This window comes from Centruroides vittatus, unplaced genomic scaffold (genome assembly GCF_030686945.1).
Source record: "Centruroides vittatus isolate TY-2023 unplaced genomic scaffold, ASM3068694v2 contig_680, whole genome shotgun sequence".
NCBI lineage: Eukaryota > Metazoa > Arthropoda > Arachnida > Scorpiones > Buthidae > Centruroides > Centruroides vittatus.
Genome location: NW_027122427.1, coordinates 780,089 through 787,277, shown reverse-complemented (window position 1 = coordinate 787,277; position 7,189 = coordinate 780,089). Strand labels below are relative to the sequence as shown.

At 25.8% G+C, this 7,189-nt stretch overlaps 1 protein-coding gene across 3 annotated transcripts in view; it reads left to right on the top strand.

Moving 5' to 3' along the window:
• tay (tay bridge) overlaps nt 1-7,189 on the top strand; it is a 494,398-nt gene that overhangs the window by 197,879 nt on the left and 289,330 nt on the right. The window lies entirely within an intron of this gene.

The following is a 7,189-nucleotide window of genomic DNA, read 5'->3' as shown; positions in this document are numbered from 1 at the left end:
GTAATACAATATACGTAAACAATTCGTATAGTACACAGAATAATTTTTTTATGTTCTCAAAAAGAGGAAAATCGTGAACGGTGGCTATTTTCGAATCTTAACACGATGGGAAATGAAAAAAGGTTTTAAATTTTATAAAATTCAATAACATTGATACAATTTATAAAACAAAAAACATCAGTTTGCTTTATATTTTATGTTCAATGCTTTTTTCGTATACTCAAGGCAGTTTCGGTGCCGAACTTTTCCATTTTGATATGTTGGTGTATGACTTTTTCCGTTTCCAACTACATCGGCCACATATATTTTCTTTCTCTTTGTAAGCTTAGGTTTGATCACGATGAACAATATTGCAATCGTTCATTGTAATGTACTGTACTTCATAATTCCAAAAATAAAATATAGATACTATCTTGTTTGATAATTAAATTTAAAAAGTTAACTATTATTATTTTAGTTATTCTACAAAATTTATTTGTAATTTCTATAATATATTTTTTAAAAAGTAGTTTTCAAAATATTATACTCAAAAATTGAACTTTCTATTTACCTGTTTTTCAGGATGCAAAATCGATTTTAGTAAAATATTGTCTCGGAGATTATTCTAACAGATCTTAAACCATAAGATAGAATCACTGATATTATTTTTGATCGTTTAATGTTGTCAGAATTAGCGATTCCCCCCCAAAAAAAACATTAATTCAAAATAAACTTGTAAAAGTTTCCTTATTGTAATTAAAGTTTTAGTTTATCAACAATTTGGGGTAAATAGGCATGTTTACTTTCCCGGCTCTGTTATATATAACAGAGGGAAAGTAGAGCGATCGGTAAAAAATAACCCCTCCAAGATTTTTTCATTTTTGGACTCAAGACACTTTAAATCGTCGGGGAAAAACAATTCTGGTTTTTTTTTTCCTGTACTATTTGAAGCTTAATAATTTGTGTGCTTTTTGTCAAAAATTTCTGAAATTTTGCAAGAGGGTTTGTGTATCGGGGGATTGATACTATTAAATTTTGGTGGTTAAAGGTCGACGGGGTGGGGAGATAAATGGGATCATGTGACGTATTTCGAGTAGCGTCTTAATGACGATTTTACTCGTTATTAGCATTTACAACTTTTTTATAAAACCCATTCCTATCTACAAAACTAAGCTTTTTGCCATTTTATAATAATTAAAAATATAAAAAGTTTTTAACAATAAAATGCTATAACAGATGTCGCCATCAAAAATTGCCGGAAAAGTTAAGCAATGTATTGCTGGAGTTTTAAGCTGTCTTTCTGTTCTGTTGATTCCATTATGTAGCTGATAATGCTCAATTGTTATCAGTTTTAACAAATACTTTAAATGTTGATCGTTCTAATTGTCATTGGCTCGCATTATAGTGTTTTAAACTGCTGATATTTCTTATTTTAGTTATACACCGGATGAATAGATATTATAATTAATAATTTTTCAAATCGCACATTTTGTGTGTCTGGGACTAAGCATAGGACGAAAATCGATTTTATCGATTTTCGTCCTATGCTCGATTATCGATATCAATAAAACTATGGAATTCAACACTAGGAATGATAATAAAATAAATATATAAAGGATTACAAACAAGAAACTAAACGGCTATTAATGAAATCACAGAAATTTTACGCATAACTGTTTGACTTTCGATTTGCTTGTGTGTGCTTTTTTAAAGTAAAAAGGATCTCTGAAAAAGACTTTCACACGAGATTCTTGGCATCTGTATTTTTTTGAGATGTTAAAAATAAATAAAATTTAAATTTAGTTATTTTAACGTCGTCTTCTAATGTCAGATTCAATAAAATAATAAATTTCAGTAATTATAGTCCTACTTATTTAACCGTTATCATTATTGGCGTGTCTCAAAATGATTACGGTAAACGAATTCTACTTTATTAAATATGTAAATATAACGGATAATACCTACCAGTAGAATTTAAAAAAACATTTTATAATTTAGGTTTATATTTGTTTCGTTTTTTATAATTTATATTGAATAAATTATATTGAATATTGATATATGCTATTGTTTAAAGCTGTAGTTATTGTTGTTCATTTGATTTAAGCGAATTCGTAAAAATCTGTATAAGATCAAAAATCTAGTCAGATATATTCAAAATTCTATATACTCTGTTAATAAATGAAACAGCTGTCAGTATTAAACAGAATGATACGCGGAAACAGAATTTTATGCATTGTTAAACACCGTATAACACGGAAATTTCATAGTTTAATCTGAATTCGATTAAAAGATAAAATTCCGTAAAAAGTATTTTTCAAATATATGGCATAATTAATTACCATAGTACGTAAGAATGCCCTCTTCTATAGATGTAATCTTATTCATCCTGGAACGTTTTTATAACTACTGTATTTGATATAGGTATTGTTTGAAAATGCTTCCTTATTTGGTTTCGTTGGATTTTTTTAATGTAGCTATTCTACCGATGATGATCTTGGAATTATTAGAGAACTAAACATAAATTAGGCACAAATAAGATCCTTTTGACATAGATCTGTACAATTTAAATTTGTGCGAAAAATTACTGAGAAATATCTGCTGATTATGGATAATGAAAAATAATACATTTATGAGAAATAACGCTCTTTGTAAGAGAAACCGACAAAATTGAGAAAAATCTAAACTTTGAATACCGGCAACGCATTTTAAATATCTACAATTTCGATAAATGCAAATTTTACGAAATGAATTTAAGTTTAAAATTAGTGCAAGCGGGTCATAATAATATCAAAATTCGAGTTTGTGAATTTATTAAAATATAGCTACTTAATAACACATATACATACATAAAATAATTAATAAATGAAATTATAATTATGTAGTGAAAAATTCTTTCGTGTTTTAGAATGTAACTATAAAATTTTAAATTCTCTTTTAGTATGAAAATCGATCGTTCTCATTACATGGTATTCATATATAATGTCATGCATACGATCGATTTTCATCACATTGTAATCGTAATCGTTCTTAATGGTTAAGAGTTAAGAATGTGATGGAACTACACATATTTGGGTTTCCCACTATCCATAAACTGACCGATCTCAATATAAATTCAAATTAACAAACTCCGTTCCCATCAATCAAAATTTATTATCGGCAAGATATAGCAAGCCAAGAGATTTAACTAGTCATTTAATCTCGATGATGATATATACTGTATATGGAAACATCAAAAATATTTCCAAATTCATTTAATTAAAGTTATTTTGATTTAATAACTAGTGGCTTGAGCTTTTCAACAGAGTTGTTGTTGTTAATTTTTTTTTCTAAAATAGTTTTTCAACGAGTTCTTCAATATATATATGTTAGTCCTTATTGAACTTATTTTTTACTGTAAATGAACTTATTTAGATATTAAAGCTTTCGATCGAAAATTCGATACTGTTACGTTGAATGCGATTTCCACTTCTTAAACTTTAGCGTAAACAATAATGTTTAATACTAACGTCTACTTTATAAGAAAAAGTAATTCACTAAGATTTTCTAGTGAATTAACCTGAATAAATAAATAGATATATATTTACTGATATATTTTAATTAATCGTGATAGTGGAAATAATGAAAACGAATTTAAAAATTAATCTAATATATTTAATTATTGACATATTTATTTCATAAATGAAAACTTGTCAATAGCGAACGTTACCATTTGAAATTAGGACGTTTAGATCATGTTTATATATAATTTTTTATAGTAAAATTAATTACTAATATGATCCTTTTACTTAATCTGAATCTTTCTAGAGGAGGGGTGTTATTAAATATTCGTATATTTTATCATTGCAAATGTTGTCTGCCAAAGCATGTGAACTACCCTACTTATTATTTATTTATATATTCATTTATATAATCCTTCATTTATATTACAGGGCATCTGAAAGAGACAAATGTCAAGGTGCCCCTCGGTCTTTTTTCTAACTTGGTAATTTCTATATATGGTAAAATATGAAATTAAATTAAAATCGACGGTTTGATAAATGATGAACAAATCCTTTCTCCTATGAAGCAATTTTATATTTATTTATATTGAAGATACTATCGAAATCGTAAATTTAGAGCCATATTTTTTTTTTAATTTTAATAATTGAGTTAATTTGATGCCAAATGTTATATATTATATAACTTAAAGTAATAGTTTTTTTATATCAAACACGGATAAAACAATTATTGTGTATAGATACAAAAGATCAATTAGATACAAAAGACCATTGATCTTTTGTATCTATAAACGTGTAATCTTCATGTAAGTGATTACAAATCTATAAATTCCAATGATATTAATCTCGATTTTTTGGGGATTCGTCTTTAATAAAATTATAAAACTATTGTAAAGTAATTGTAAATGTAAATTACATCACTTTGTTTCTTTTCAAATAATTGAAAACATTATTTTAATAAACATGAAAAGTTTTAATCAGTTCTGATCAGAACAGCATGCAACGTTATATATATAAATAAATATATAACATACACGTAATTGAACTGAAATTATACGGTTATAAATTATAATTAAAAAATTTACAAAGGTTTCGCTAATAGCCGAAAAAGTATACATAGAATTATATTATTAAAAAAGACAATGTCTTGGTCATCCAATTCACTTAATCTTCTATTAAATTATTTCGATAACGTTTAATTCTAATGGTTACAGTTAAAATCATAGAAAATGCTATATGATTACTCAGCTTTATTTCTGAATAATTTATGTGTGAAAATCTTGAATTTCTGTTAAGTATATAAATGATACAACGATTTAATTAATTTCGATACTTTAAACGGAATCATCGAAAATATTTTAATTATGTATATCACGCTGTTAAGTAAAGTTGTAAATTTAATCATGTAAATAATTCTAAATTATAAAATACGTTTTCGAAAATTAACTAACGAATCAGATGGATTTAATAAATAATAATATTACATTTAAAATAAAATGGATATAATTTAAAATTATTAGCACCGATATTTATTCGTGGAAACAATGAATGTACGATGACAAAACGAAATAAAGGTGTCTTTTTTATTTTCCTCGTTCTATAGTTTTGGATTCTTGTCATTTTATTATGATCTACAAATTTTAAACACAATGGCTACAGACTTGATGCATTTTTTCTTTCAACAACAACAAAATTCTTCCGCAGTATTTTAAGTAGTAGCCTAAGTAGTGCTATGATGTACAGTACATACAACAGATAAAGTATAATATACATCTTTATTGTATTTTGTTCGAGTAATGTTTATTTTAAATTCACGATATTTTAATCCTAAAATAATTAAAACTGGTGTTTATTATTTTATTTAATTTTAGAAGAATAAGAAGTAACTTATTTGTTTATTCTAAATTACGTCAGTAAAATCTTTAGTATAGAGATTGATACTAAAAAGCAAACATATAATTCCCTTTCCAAGGAGATGTTTTAAACACATCACCCATCAAGAAAACTACACTTTTGATAGAGGAATAAAGGTCGAAAAAGTACGGAAGGTTGTTATTAAATATAACTTGTTTCTTTGTCGAATAATTTTTGTAACGATTTATTTCTGCAATAGAGGATAATTCTGCAACAAAATTTATGGGCGTTCAAAGTTTATGCGACGTATTTTATTCTAGGTCACATTTCCCAGACGGTCAATTTAAACTAAAACCACATTGTTAATGCTTGTTGTTCTACAGTCGATTGACCAATGTAACACAAAAACTATTATTTATTATTATTATTATTATTATTTTAAATACGGAAACTATAATTTAAAGATTGGAATGTGCTGTTTACATATAACACGTTATTGGAAGAGTACAATAGGACATTTTCATTGAAAATATGCATACAATAGCATATAATAGTGTTTGTGTTAGACCTTTTGTTTTGTTAATAATTTGTCTTATGTCAACACGCTTTGGTCTCTGTTATTTGATACTTAATGTTTTTCTATATGATTTGCTTATATATGATTTAATCAAATAGTATCAAAGTATCAAGTTTGTGTGCTTTTGTACTGGTTAATTTATGACTATATTCGCAATTGTTTTTTTTTTAATAAATAAAATGTGTTAATAATTAATTTTGTTTCACGTTTTATACAAGCAATATTCTGATGAAAATGGATTAAATGTATCCTATTTTAATTTAATAATCTAATTATAGTAGAAATAAAATTTATGCAAATTAAAATACCAGATTTACCTTTTTTTTTGGTGATAGTCGTATTGTATGCGTTTGGGCGAATTCGGTGATTTAGGTAATTCGGGAACATTTTTACGAAAAGTTTAAGAATTATTAATCTGTAATACAGCATAATATAGTAATTAACGAGAAATTAATTAATTAATTAATTATATTTCTTTCAATTGAAAGTTTTAATGAAATATTTACAAATTCAGAAACAGTATACCAAAAGAGAAAAAAGAAAAAAAAAGGCATCCACTGATGAGGCTAACAGGCACATGGTGAATAAAGTAAGAGATAATTGGTAGTTTCAAATTGTGTGTCCATCTCTGTGTTTAATTCTCTCGAAGACGGATAAAAAAGAGTGATTTTAACTCGTTTATTCTTAAAATTTACAATTTTTTAGAATTATCATTTTAACGTATACAATAAACCGATCCCATTGTTTTAATTTTTATTTTATAACAAAAAAACAGATTTATAAATTTTTGAAAATTATAGTGTTTAATCAATATTTTAGTTATTTTCGAAAAATGTTCTGATTTTTTAAAATTGTCTTATGAGTTTCTTTAATATAATCTGAACATTATTTTAGATGAATTATACTGAGAAAAATTCCAAAAATTTTCTCATTTTAATACATTTTGCAATAATATTATTTAACCAATTTAAAAAGATTTGAAGTTTCGACATTTGTCATTTCTGTAGTGCTTGAATTCTGTCTGTATTTATAGAATTTCTGAAAATAAATTTTTGTTATTTAATTTTCATTACAGTCTTATTTATATTGTTACTTACGGAATAAAAGTATGGAATGATGCATATCTTTGGCATGATATTTTATTACTACGTAAAGCAAAATGGCCATGAAAACCAATGTTCTAAACTGGTTTTACATAGAGTAGACGGAACAATGGCACAGTCCAATAAAGCAGAACATGTCCGATAAACTCGTTGGCGAAGAGAACAGAAAGCAATAAGTT